At 35.1% G+C, this 14974-nt stretch overlaps 1 protein-coding gene across 2 annotated transcripts in view; it reads right to left on the reverse strand.

Moving 5' to 3' along the window:
- Positions 1 to 3044: 3044 nt before the first annotated feature.
- Positions 3045 to 14974, reverse strand: part of LOC113237890 (homeotic protein ultrabithorax) — a 192089-nt gene continuing 180159 nt past the window's right edge. For both annotated transcript variants that reach the window (XM_026474603.1, XM_026474600.1), the window contains one exon: positions 3045 to 4554. The gene's annotated coding sequence lies outside the window, so the exon portion shown is untranslated. The remainder of the gene's footprint in view (positions 4555 to 14974) is intronic.

Genomic DNA, 14974 nt, shown 5'->3' on the forward strand with positions numbered 1-14974 from the left:
AAGCAAATAAGGTCGAGAATTTCGCTGCCGGGAATCGAACCCATCCTCGCATGCAAACTTCCTGTTTGGCACGACAGCACGTCTGCTCTCCACAATACCAACTCCACGTTATTCTCTTGGAGATGCTTAATATGCATGTACTTAGATATATAGTTGTTATTGTATGTGCGTACACACATACATATTTAGGTTGTAGTGGTCTATAGACGAGTGTATGTTAATTTAATAAAGTTTATGTTCTTTTCCTTTTAAAGATTAGGCATTATAAATTAAAAATGTCCGAATCCTGAGCTCAAAGTTGTGTTGTGTTGTGTTACAGAAGTGTTCAGTTAGGGTAGGGCTAAAAAAAGACTTAAAAAAAGCAAAGTAAATTTAAGTATACTTACCAACCATCAAATCAAGCGTACATACAAGCGTAAATACAGTATGAATTCCACTGTTATTATTACAATATTTTTCAGACTTTTACTCCTTTTTAGCTGAAGTATGAAAGTTTTTTAAACCGGCATACCTAACCGGTGTCATTCCAAATATTTGGAGAGTTTGCGAATAAAATGCAAGGAAAACAAAACTGTGTGTGCACACTGACAGATTGTCAGTGTGCACACACCCAGTCAGCCAACTAAACAATTCGTAATATGAATTGTGGAATTGACGAGTTACTACATTGCTTTAGTTTGAGATAACTGCAAGTCGGGTACACACCGCTCTTTCATAGCTACTTTTAGTTTATCATTAAAAGCATTAAAAGAAAACTTGTTAAATTTCGCCGTTAATTAACTTTCGCAAACACACACGATGAACATATCGGTCACAGTTAAAACACATATTTATTGAATTATGACACTATCTGACAACAATTTATATATATTTATTATATGAACAAAGCAAGAAATCATTTAAAAACCAATTACTTTACAAATAATGTCACACGGAGTCACAACAAACGTCAAATATGGCGATTAAAGTTCAAAATTAGGAAAAAAAGATGATATAACAGGACGTGCCGAAATTACATATTAATAGCAAAACAGAACAACTATCACATTTCAAACACTACTTCGCGCAAGCTCAGTGATAGTGCAGCCAGCCATCGTGTACCACGTAATATCGTCGTAGAAAGACTGCCGCTGATATCAAGTACTAATTAGCTTGCTTGTTTTGTTTGTACGTCTTCAAGCATCTGTATAGTCGGCACGTATTGGAGTCCTCAGACAGTATTACATAATCATTCCATGAGAGTGTGAATTTTGTACTTAAACATTGCCCCTCATTCTGTAGCCGTAACAACGTTGTAGCGCGCAATTTAATCGCCGCACACCGCGGTATAATTGCTTTGAGAAAGTATCAAGTGTTGAGTAGTACAAATATAAATGAAGTATTAATCGGAGAATATTATAGTATTCGGCATTATGAATGTTACGTTTTGCTAGGGTAGGCAGTGCCTATATGCTTTGTATAAACTTCAGTGGCGTGCACTGAAGGTTAGACAAGGTGGGTTAGTTGGTTACTCAATGGTGCTAATGCCCCGACTTTATGTAGATAATAATAGATAATAACTACGTCAAGATAAAGATTAAAAAAATATTGGAAACGCCTGAGGCTGTCCTTTGGAGACCTGTTCTTTTAACGACTTTGGTGGCCCAACGGTTTGTACTGTGGGCGCTAGATGAGGAGGTACCGGATTCTATTTCCGGTAGGGCCACTTTGAGAAATTAACTTTCCCAATTTGGTTCTGATCTGGGTGTTTTGAGAAGCACGCCGGAGTAAATTCCGTTACTCTGGTACTGATAGTTTGAGACCAGGAAAATGATGGCGTAGTTTTTCCGGGTCATTATTATTATTACTAGGTACTGCGTCAAAACATAAGAATTGGAGGAAAATAAAAGCAAGTTTACAGTAACAGAATTTTATTTAATGCAGATCGATCTCGCACTATAGCCGATATTGTACAAAAAATCATAATATCGCTTCATCCATAAAATGATGACAGGTATATGTATAATATTACACAACTTTGCACACAATACAATCATGAAACGCAAACATTAAATCATTTTCTACGCTAAAATCCCTTGAGTTTTAAGTATTTTCTCTTCATGTTTACGCTAATTAATAATAATTATTTTACATTAAAGTAGATTGGGCCTACCTAGTGTTTACGTAAGACAAATGCTTGTTAAAGACAAAATTTACGTATTACATTCATGAGCACGTTTCGTATAAATAAATAAACAGAAATTATTTATGTACGAATACTTTATTACTTAATTTCTGCATAAAACCGAAAATACTGTGAAATATTAAAAACAAGTGTACTGATTTTGTATCCCAAAACAACAAAACATTAAAAAGTTATTATAAATATAATATGTAAAGTACCCATAGTATTTACAATATGTAACAAAATAATGAGACATGAAAAGTTAGATGGAGATTCTTTCCAACAAAAACGGCAAATATAAATTAATTATTATGTATTTTATAGCCTTGCAGGACGCCGATGCCACTTATAAAATAATAGATAAAAAAGGAACTCTCAGAGGTAATTAGATCATGAAACACAAAAAATGAATTTGGCACTCTTTTGACCGTTTATAAACAAAATAGGAAAGAATCTCTACTAAATCTTCCAACTGTCCAACTACAATATACAGAAGAAAAAATTACGTATATAGGTATTTATAGGAATCCAAAAATATTAACGTTACAGTATCTTAAAATAAATTACATTATATTATGCTTAATTTTATAATATTTAGCTATTCGTATACTGGGCACAACTAGTTTTGATTCTTGTCATTTTAAAAACTGACTACAGGTAAACTATTTTTCTAAGAATAAGTTATGTTATATACTAATTGAATGGAATATTTTTTTCATACTAAAGCCTTTGTAGTTACGTATTTAGGATATCTGACATGACACATCGTTATACCTTTTACATAACATTTAAAATGTTTTTAATTTTGTAAAAATTAAACGCAATCCTGTGATAGTATATTGATATTTGTGTAAATAAGCATTCTAGTTTATTTATTTCATTGTGTTAAATTGATTTATTTCATACCTGAAGTAGATATAATTTACAGCAATTTATAAGCATTTCTATAAATACATCTATGCGATAAAGTTAGGTTTTGAATGCGTCATGTCACCACAAAACAAGCTCAAAAGAAGCTAAAGTCTGTTACAATATCACTATTTGTTAAAAAGACGTATACAGACGTTGTACATCAGATTCCGTTACAAATAGGTAAGCACTAGTGTTAATATTTACACGAACAACACGCCTCCTGTGAGGATAGTCCAGGTTTATCAAGTTTACACCAAACGTTAAAAGATTTACTGTTCGAAATAGATGGTATAATTCTGTTGCGTGGTCTATTGAGAGATTTTTATCTGTTTATTAGTACAACACGGTAATGTAGACTACATTGTTTTGATAGACGCTTTTACACCCAGATAATGGTTGTTTTCCATCATCATCACAGAAAACGTGTTTGAGTATTTTGAAATTTGTAATAAGCCCCCCTCCCCATTCGTCTTTAAGAACGTACGTTGCAGACGGCACATAAAGTTCCTTTCGCAATTCGATTACTGACTTTTTCGAAGCCTAAGGGCATGCTTTCATGAAATTGTATTCTTGAGAAATATCCACATCGAGCTATTAGGTTCGTATCGATTCAACTCGGCATTTTGGCAGATAAAATGCGATTTCGAGTGAGCGATAGTGGGGTACAATTCGCACGATAAATAAAAATACAATTCCATTTGAAGCTCGGCGTTGCGGAGCGGCGGCCGTGTCCCGTGTACCTCAGCAGGCGTTCAAGATTTATACAGGGAGATGCGGAACAATATATCACGGCAAACGCGGGAACTCGACCTATTCCTAGCGTGGAACAGCCACTGTGCCGATGGAACGTGATAGCAGATCAGCTAGTGTGATACCGACAATCTCGCTACTAACACCATGTCCTCATCGAACGTCTACCTCTTACTAACTTTGACTCGCTTCAACAGCGCAGACGTGCTTCTCATTTCACAATCGTTTACGTAATATATCGACAGAAGCTGATTAATATTAAGCGATAGGGCTATTTAATATAGTCTCTGATAATGTATTCATACATAAGTCAAGCTAAGCGATAAATAAGCGGACACGAAACCGCGTATTTTTCATCCGAGCTTCATATAATTTATAGTCGACGATGATATCGCGACTGGTTCTTTTATTTGTGAAATAGTGATACGCGGAGTGTGCTCGGTAAGCGTTACTAACGGGAAATTTTGACAATAAATCTTCGGCAGTCGATTGCCTAAGCGTTCATGTGGGCTGGCTCAAAAATTTATTCGACAGTCGAGTTTGATATCTTGATCTTGTGAGTCAAACCGTTTCGGGGCAAGTGGGGAACAAGTGACGATCGAAACTAAAGACATACGTTTTTTCCCAACAATGGGAATGCTTACTTCTTATAAAATTTGGAGCGCGCTAACTTACGTAAAATTCTTAGCCTACCAAAGCATCGAGAACGCTTTACACGCGACGACCACCTGAAACAAAAGTAAAAGCGAAATTAATCAAAATGCCAATTATAAAAATCAAAATAATGCATTTTCGGATCAGAACAAAGCATTTGGGGTGCTTTAATGTATCATGTCACAAAAATCAGCTTTCCGGTTTGGTGATAATGATATTCAAAAGCAACTGTTTATATAGCGATATGTTAATTTTATCAAAAAATTTATTTAAACAATCGAGGCAATCAAGACTAATAGACATATATCAGATCTTTCGTAATGTATTCTAGGAAAAATAATGCTTTATGATCACGTTGTGCGTTCCCATAAACCAGGGCGACTATAAATGCAAATAATTTCGTGTGAGCCCCATGGGCATGTTAAAACAAACTCAGCATTCTAACAGCTTTTTCATTATTTATCGCTTACGCTCATGCACGGAACGGATATTTTTTCATTTAAAGTTAATTTCAAGCTTAATGTGTATTTGATAAAAGGCTGTATCTCCAACTGGCAGACTCCGAGCCGGGCTGAAATTAAGATGTAACATGATGCGAGAACGAGCAAGAGCTGCTAGATTTATTGCTATACCACTTTGCATATGCTGATTTACAAAGACGGCGGATAAAATATAGAGCAAAGAAAACTGTGACAGCAAAAACAAAGCTGTGTCATTTTTTTTTTGATAATATGGAAAAGTGTCTCGAATAATGTAAACTTTTATATAAGGTAGATTAAGTAGCTATTATTTTATTTTTGTTACAGAAACAAAATTGAGGTCACTTTACGACAGTAAACAATAAAGGATTCGGCATTTGCATTTTGAAGATGTATGTGACTCTAAAGTCTTAAAAGCTATTAATGAGACGACCGCTTTCCTCTCCGAAATACCTAGCCATCAATCGGTAGCAATTTTTCTTGTTTGTATTACATAAAACTTACAATTTTATATTGGAGAGGATTCTCGATTTAGCAGAGAATATAAATAGTAGTCGATAATCTACTGCACAGTTTGGGAATTTAAAGGACTGTTGTTGAAAAGAGTGAGGTGACTATCCCGCCATCATGTCTTATAAATTATACATCAATGATAGTACAATTACAAGATTATTTAGTAACACTGCTATTTTTTTTCAGAGTGGTGTTACAACTCTATAAAGCTTCCACATTGCTGATGCGGTCCATTCGCGCGGGCGCGAACGGCACGACTGTCTGGCGAACGCCGTTCGTAGTCAGCAGAAAGGAACACATAACAAAGTTGCCAGCTAGCTTCGCTTACGCTTAGCTCATACTGCTCTTGCAGAATCATTTTTGGATATTGTATATTGATGACGATGTCGATAATTGATTTCCGTATTGTAGGGTTTTGTATTATTTATGCTAACGTTGAGGGTATGTTACGTACTTATGTTCCAAGCTGTGATTTTTGTTACGTACGATTCATATTGTCTTTTATTCGATTTACATGTTTTAAAGATAATAAGGACGTTTGAAATGAACAATGGAGTAAATAGATACTGCCTTAATTATCAAATAGGAAATTGTCACTGAAATACAATGGTAAGAAAACTGCATGGTCCAGTTAAACGTTAAGCCAAGCACGTAGGTAGTATTTCAAGAAGTCAAAGAGCAAAAAGCCTTCCCAGCCACGGAAAGTAATAAAGAAGAAGGACGCCAACCGAATAATTGATACGATTATGCGTTACTACTGCAAGGGGGGTGTAAGGGTGCTCACACATCTAGTTGTTGAAGGAAATGCTGGAGAACTTTAGGTTATAGTTTAAACTTTTCTGATAAAGATTTGTTTTAGGGTTGAAAACTCAGTACGGCCAATAAAGGAAACATGTTTTTTTTTTAATCCGTTCCGAGTAATAAGTGCAGTCATATATTTTTCTTAATTCAGAAATTCCACTTGAAATAGACTTGAAATAAAATAGGAATACGATCTTTATTTATTTACTTTTATTTGGAACATCACGGAAGGCTGTTGTGTCAGACACGTTTGAAGTAATGATGACTGAAACAAAATTATCACAAACACTGAATAAAATTAACATAACTATTCTATTTGTACGGGCAATGACCTTACAATTAACAAGTTGCGTACTACAGACTGTTGTGCTTGTGTAATTTTGTTAAAGTTTCTTACAATATTACAATATTTTGTTTGACTTAATTTATAATTGATATAATTACATTGATATTTCTGTACCAGAAGATATGTGAATAAAGCACGGTATTTTGAGCGTATGTATATTACAATAATTATGTATCCAGTCCTATTTCCGTTAGTCCAGTCTGCACGCAGCACCAAGAACAATGGAAGAAGGGTGGCAGGCGCTCCGTCAAGTGAGAGCGACCATAAATCGTATAGGACGAGCAATTTGTTGAATTACAGCATGCGCCAGCCAGCCACCGGCCCGACGCGAAATTAGCTCCCACTGAGATAAATTGACGGCAGCCCGCTAAATAAATTATTTGGGAAAACCGAGAAAAAACGGGCGTCTTCCCTTGATAAGGGTTGCGAGCATTCCACCGTGGAAATAATGAATATCGACCACGAGGATACGTACTTACTCATTATGTTTGTCCTATATGTACTTGTAACAATGAACAATATGCTCAAAGTACGAATTGATCGAAAACTCCAAAAGATTATGTATTACTTATATTTTCTAATTTCAAGAAAACTTTCACAAATTGCCATAGAAATAAAACAACTTTGGAAACTTTTTCTTCTCGGTTATTGAAATAAAATGAAATTGAGAATGAACTTTATTGTCTGTTTGTTCGGGGCTTTCCACGTCCAAAAATTTTACGAAATTCTGTTTTAACTTGGAAATATTCAGTTTATTATTATATAAAAGATATAATAATACAGCTGAATTATGAATCTATGAACTGCGTGCTGAAAGCCCCGAGAAATTACAAAGGAAATTTAATTGCAATGTTAAAAATAAGTTCGTACAATTCATTATTGGTCACAAGTGTTCAAAAGGGTTGCGTCTTTGCGACACCCTTTCTTTCAGCAGGATTAATCTTAGTTGTATATTCGAGATTTAGCCGGCAGTAAGGAAGACACATAGGTGGGCTTAGAGGGGAGTGAGGCAAATTGTCTCAGATTCGTTCGCCCCTACCTCCCCTTGAGGGTTTTATTACATTCGTTAACGCATTTTAGATTAATGTGTAAATACTTTATATTTGCATGCTAATTTTGCCTGAATGATGAAGAATTGTTGTGGCCAGAAAGTGTAATTTTGAAATCATAACGTTAAAAATTGTGTTATTAATGAATATCTTAATTGAAATAAATTACATCTCTTCTAAACCATTGGAATTTTAGAAACTTTAGTAGTAAACTACTTCATTGTTAATAAAAGATAACTAAATGTATTTCAAATATACCTGGCAGCTAAAATTTGAACGATTGAATAATAAAAAATAAAACAGGCTGGAAAGAATTCACGTCCAAACCCTTTAAAATCTAAATTTAAAAAAACTATTATAATTCCGTTTTCAAATCGAGCTGGGGTTCCATTTTTAAAAGACGGGGCGGGGATACCACCCTACCTGCGAACGGCGATCCATCTAAATCCCCTCCTCGTTCTGTGACGTGCTACGTGGTACGCCATTATTGTTGCGCAAGAAGATCGAGAAAATAAAGCATTTTTAAATTTATTTTTTACGTACGTCTCTATACGCATCGGGTGAGAGAAACCAAACCATAAAACGTACAACATACAAGTAAAATTTAAAATGACGTTCATGACGATTTAATTAACAATTACAATATTATTTCATAAGTATTATATATGTAGGTTAAAGTTACTATCTACGCAAAAATCGTAAATTCAAATTCTCAACTTTACAGGAGAATGTTTTATTGTGTCAAAAGGACTAAAATGAACGTCACACCTACGATTCTCGGGTTATTGCAATTAAATTTGATATATTCCCATTATTTTTCTTGCTTTATTAGTGTATATATTTTATCATACTACTGAGTATAATAGACCGACTTAAAAAATAAAGTGTTTTATGACGTATTTCGCATTTTGATAGCTTATTTTACATTATATAGGAGTCGGTTATTAGAAAGATATAAGACGATATAGTACTAAAAGATAGTAGAAATGATGATTGATGAATGTTTATGATAGGTACAAATATATATTTTGCCTTTGCATAACAAAACCAACTATGGACTCTCTTTTATCCCCTTATGATTTATTTTGCGGCTTCCTCACACAGTTAGCAATTCTAATACAATTTGCCTGGCAAACAATATTAATATTAAAGGGTATAGAAGAGGTTTTTCCGGGATACTGGGACCGAGCCGCCCCGTCCCGGACATTTGTCAGGATTTTGGACGGGCAAAGCTAAATTTTGGACGGTATAAGCGCAGCGTAAATTTTACAAAACATGATGCGATGGAAAAAAAAAGATACGACAAAAAAGTTACATTTAATATTATTTATAATATTTCTCATACGTGCAGACAAAATTATTTTAAATACTGTTTGGTATCCCGATATTATTATAATTACTTAAAATCAATGCATGCTAAGTAATATATTGATTGTCGGATTAGTGGCGCTGGCTTGCGTTAACCATTTAATCCGAAATGTATGTGTCATGTGCCTGGTTAAAAAAAATACATTTGGCATTTGGCTGTCCATAATGATGTGCCCTAGAACAGTTATATTACTTACACATTTAATTTCTTATTAATATATCGTATAGATAACGACTGTCTGTATAAATTTATGCACTTTGTGTTATTTTGTTAATTGTAAATTCTAAGGTGAAATAAATAAAAATACTACTCACAACACATTTTTTTTTCAGTTTTGAGGTTTAAATCATTTGAAAGAGAAATAATTACAATGATTTTAGTAATAGTAGAGATCCTTGTGAAAGAGTTAGTCCAAGGTAGTACTGCTAACCTAACCTTACCTATTTTTGCCGCCAAGCAGTAATATGGGCAATTACTGCGTTTCGGTTTTGAAGAGTAAGGGTGCTGGTGAAATTACAGGCACATGGCACTTTTCAACTTATGTCTCTGGGTGACGTACGCAGCGCCAGTGTCCTTTGAGCGCAACTGCCACTGTCATGGACAGGCGTGACGCTTATCACTAAGCGCATGACTTGTTCGTTCAGTCGCTTACTATGATAAGTAACAAAAAAGATTTCCATGACTGACATAACTTCTATACTCTACGAATTACTACTAGTTTTTACATTTTGCATCTCACAACCATCACGAACCTTCATTTATAGTTCTATTAAAAAACAAAGAATTTTACCAACACAATTTCTAATGCTTTTTAAGCTCCATAATATAACCCTACACATAAATTCCCACAAATCTTTCTAAGACGCCACCAATTAACTACACGGACATTTTTAAAGTCAACACTTAGTATGCTCGTTTGTCGCCACACTGAACTTTCACACTGCACAGATTATTTTTATTTTTGGTCCCGTTAATGTATTAGACGTGCTTGGGCTTGCTTTTTCCTCGGTTATTTCTGTAAGTATGTGCTACCATTAGGCTGCGTATGTAGGGGTTGCAATTCGAATATATTTTGAGCTGTCGTGCCCATATTATGTCGGTTTATTTGTCGCCTTATTGATGTTATGTTTGTGTAGTTGGCACCGCCCTTTTTGTTCTGCTGTTGTCAGTAGCAATATATTTGCATACGTTACTTTTTGTACTCATAAACATTACACTGAGTGTAGTACATACATTAACGAATTTGTGTGGAATACCATATTTGTCCTGTAGCATTTGAGCACTTGTTTTCGTTCATATATGACCTAATATTACAACTGAAAGAAAATGTTATGTAAATTAATGCTTTAGGGAGTCACTCCATTTATCGACATGGATCGTTATCGTTTAGCCAGACAGAAAAATCTTTATATCCATGTAATTAGAGCAAACATGACGTAGTGCATTTTGCGATCCGAGTGGAAACGACCGCACAAAATCCTTCTCGCTCTAATTTCATGGACATAAAGGTTTTTCTGACCGGTTCAAAGATAAAGATGTGAATAAATGCGGTGATTCCCTTAGAGAACATTTTTGTAACGAGTATTTAAATTATTGGTAACAATTGTAAAGGTACTTACTATGCGAATTGTTAACATTACAGACAGGAATATTTTTCCATTCAGACACCACGTCAATGTCATAAATATAACATTTTAATTAAAACCAACGAAAAAGAAAGAAAAATATAGTTGGCAAATATTGGAACGAAAAACTATTTAATCCGAAAACTTTAGTAGGTTGGTACACAAGCATAAATCAGAGAGTCGTCGGAGTGGATGCCAAGGAAGCGGGATCGCGTTGGCAACACTGCAATTTATATACGCGGTTCATACTATGCGTAATCTATCATACTACTACGTATTCTACGGGAATTATCTTGGTTAATTTAATGTGTTTTAATACTCTGTAATTTGAATAAGGTATGGTTAAGTAGGGTAACCAACCCCTGCGTTTTCGATGCGTGAATTTTGTTTAAAGACTCCAAAGTTGTGAATTACGCAGAAATCACAGTTTCATAACTTAGGCGATCTGCGTAATGAAAATTTACTTGGAAAGTTTTTCTGAAATTTCAGGGTACATTTCTAGATACAGGTAGTTCAGTGTATACATAATAAATTTATTGATTTTAAAGCAATATGGTGTCTTATATTTTAAGTGTCTGATGCAAGTGCCTAGTGGTGCAGCCGTCACGCCGTTAATTTTAAGATGATTTATAATAACTCCTCGACAAACCGTGCCAGCTTCCAACCGGTATATTAACTTCAAATTTTTTTGAGATCTATTAAAAAAAAAAATTCAGATAGTTTTGCAACTTATCACACCCCTGACGCAATAAGGCATCACGCGTATTTATTTATTAAGTAGCAGTCGAGCTCCATTGAAAGAGTTCGTCCAGGGAAGTACTGCCACCTTATCAATTTCTGCCGCCAAACAGTAAAGTAAAACAGTGCTGGTGAAATTGGCACATGGGACTTGTCAACTTGTCTCAGGGCGCAGTGGCAGTGCCCTTCCGGTTTAAAGCTCTGAGTGGAGTGCTACAGTTGCAGTGGCAACTGCCACGGATAGGCGTGCCGCTTACCACCAAACGCACGACTTGTTCGTCCCGTCACTAGGTATAATACAAAAAAGCCTCACCTACAAAATGGCGACTTTGCATTAGAGAGGTTTAACGATTCTACGAACTAAATCTCACTTGCTACGATCCATTAAAAACCAGCGTCACAGCCCATTCTCAGCTGTGACTTTAGCTGAAACAGATACTTTTGCTTACGTCACAGCCGCACACTTGTCAGTATAGTATTGATTTATACAGTAAAATTTGTATAAACTTTATATAGATATCTTTATATGGATATCTACGTCTATATTTCATGCCGCGCATTTGTAACGCATCTGTAATCTTTAGTTTACTAATAATTGTGACTGCAAAAGTAACCCGCGCGTGTTGTCAACGAGATACCTACTTACAATTTTTGTTCTGTTAAGCACTTTCTGAACTGCCTTGAAAAAGGAGGAGGTTCTCCATTCGACTGTATTTTTTATGTATGTATGTTGTGGCATTACTCCGGGCGGCGTTTGAAAACCAATTTTGATGTTTCTTTTTTTATTGTAAAGAATACCTTCATTACTGACCACAGGATCAATATCCTACTTAAATATGAAGAAAATATTCCCTTCCTCTAAGGGTGGCAAACTAGGGGATGTATCCGGTTCAGTCTTTCAGTCGTAAAGTTTTGTTCAGTCACAATTGTTTTTCTCCTTCATGTTTATGTTTACACTTCAATACATTTTATCTAAAATACATTTTTTTTATTTTCAATTAAATGTAGGTCCAGCTTTAGTAGTTCCGCGACTCCAATACCAGTTCCCGGACTCAATACAAATGTACCCATGCAAAAGTTTACGCACGTCATCGCGCATTGTCCGCGCGTAAAAAATAGGCCGTGTGTATAGACTCTTAGCGATGAATTAGCAGTATTTGGAAAAACTTACTTTAGTTTATAAAATACTATTTTACGTATCTGTAATAATTGTGTAGGTAATATATACAAATAAATAAAAAAATACTTTTTGTATATTCATCAATACAAATGCGTACATATGCAAACAAATCACAGAAAGTAATTCTGAATGTCTTTTTTTCGTATACTAAAGGAGACGACAATATGAATAGCGGTTGTTTCTTTGAAGACAATGCTACTTTATCTTCACCAGGTGTTTGTTTACACATAAACCTTTCTTATTTATTTCGTTCAACATCAGCAAATTACAATCCTTCATCTTGGAACAAACAGGGGCGAACACAAAACAATTTTCTCAGGAAAAATTACCCACTCTCGGGAATCTTACTTTATTACCCGAAATCACGTGATCTTGCAATAAACTATTTTTCATCTTAGTTATTTAGTGTTCAGTGTTCGTTCACATTTTTTTATTCTTATTTTTTTCTCACCACTTCTCAGGAAAAATAACAATCATAGCTATTAATCAACGTCTCTGGACCTCGTTACCGAAATCACGTTTATCATAGATCACATTTGTCTAAGGCTTTACTCATGGTCTTTGTTAAAATGTCATATCACCGAAAAATCGTTTTTCAAATATCTGTCTTAATTTCAGTGTATCAAAGTTCACTTTTTGTGAACCTCGGAAAGAGTATAAAAGCAAAATTATAAGGAAAGTGGCATAGAGAAGAGTCGCGAGCCACACACGACGAATTACGAGCGAACCAGGGACACGGGGTTGAGTTATGCGACCGCGGTATATAATATTTCTGATTTATACCTTCTATGACTTCGTAAAAACTCGTTAGAGGTTATACAGTTATTCTTGTAATTCAAATATTACCTCTATTAGTAAGTTACACATCTATTAATAAAATTATGGTTTTCATGTATTAAATTCATAATACGAAAATAATGCTTTCCTTCTATTTCTTATATATATTTCTACACCATACTGGCGTCGCGTATACTCTGCACATTAAGTTTTATAGACTGGACTTTAGATCGTTGAATTTATTGAAGAGTAAAGTTCAGGCGTCCGAGTGATTGTTTTTAATTTTCGTTAACTTTCATTGTAAATAATAAAAAATACGGAATTATTTCAAAAGCATTTAGTAACTAATGAATATAAAACAAAGAATTTGTTCTCAAATTTTTAAATGACTTAATAAAAAACGTCTCGTAGTCCGTAGACATAATCAATTTTCGTTAAGACTCAGCTTGATTCAACAAAACTGCGGTATGCGAGGAACAAAACAGATCTAAGACGAAGACATTTCCTGAGGATCTTAAAATACTGTTTTCTTGGTGACATCATCAAATATGCGCTTTTCCTAATGCTTTGCTTGCGTATATATTGAGATTGATATAAAATGGTAAATAACGTAGGAGTCTGACTGCATGAGATCGTAAAAATAAACATGTTTTAAGGAACTGAATTATAGACACTTGGGCAAGTCCCAATGGTCCCCGTTGTCACCTTAGACAAGGCCTAAGGTGACGACGGGTGTATTGGCACTGCCCCTCAAGTCTTTGCGATAAAGATTTGAGTGACACTGGAAATGCCATGCACTGACGTGTCGTGGACTTGTTCACGTCGTCTGTTGATATCATATAAAAAAACTGTGTTTTTAACACAACAACAATCGCTAAAAACATATAAATAAAGCTATAAGTATTGTAAGGAAATAGGCAGATTCAAGAAAATATTACATACATACAAACTGAATAGAAAACGTACATAGGAAATTTTCTTTGTCGGAATTCCACAAGATGGCGCCGGCGCGCGTCGCGGTTTGTCAAAAGGAAAACAAACACTACAGAAATAGTTTCGGTTGACAAGTTTATGGCTTACAGCGCTTTCGAACCAGCGTTAACGAAATTATAAGAAGTGTTACAGAAATTCGTACGAACATATTTTATTTCACTGAACAATGTTAGGTATATTGATGTCATTCCAAAATGTTTAGCGTCATGTGTTGCAACTCCGTGTACCAAGCACTATGACCCAAACCAACTCTCTAGGGAGACTTTTAGTGGCAGTAGAGCTCCTTGTGAAGGAGTTCGTCCAGGGAAGTACTACCACCTTACCTATATCTGCCGCCAAGCACCAGTGAACATTACTGCGTTCCGGTATCGAAGGGCAAGAGTGCTGGTGAAATTATAGGCACATGGGGCTTGTCAACTTATGTCTCAGGGTGTCGGGTGCAGTGGCAGTGCTCCTCAAATCTTTATGATTTAAAGCGCTTAATTTAAAACTCGAAAACTGTAAATTAAAGCCTCAAAATTATTTTTATACTGTTGTTCCTAAACAATTTAGTCGTGTAATTATTAAACTTCGCTCATAACATGCTTACAGACGTATGCTTGGCATATCGTGGGTACAAAAGCT

The sequence above is a fragment of the Hyposmocoma kahamanoa genome, unplaced genomic scaffold (genome assembly GCF_003589595.1).
Source record: "Hyposmocoma kahamanoa isolate Upper Pololo Valley unplaced genomic scaffold, ASM358959v1 94, whole genome shotgun sequence".
Taxonomy (NCBI): domain Eukaryota; kingdom Metazoa; phylum Arthropoda; class Insecta; order Lepidoptera; family Cosmopterigidae; genus Hyposmocoma; species Hyposmocoma kahamanoa.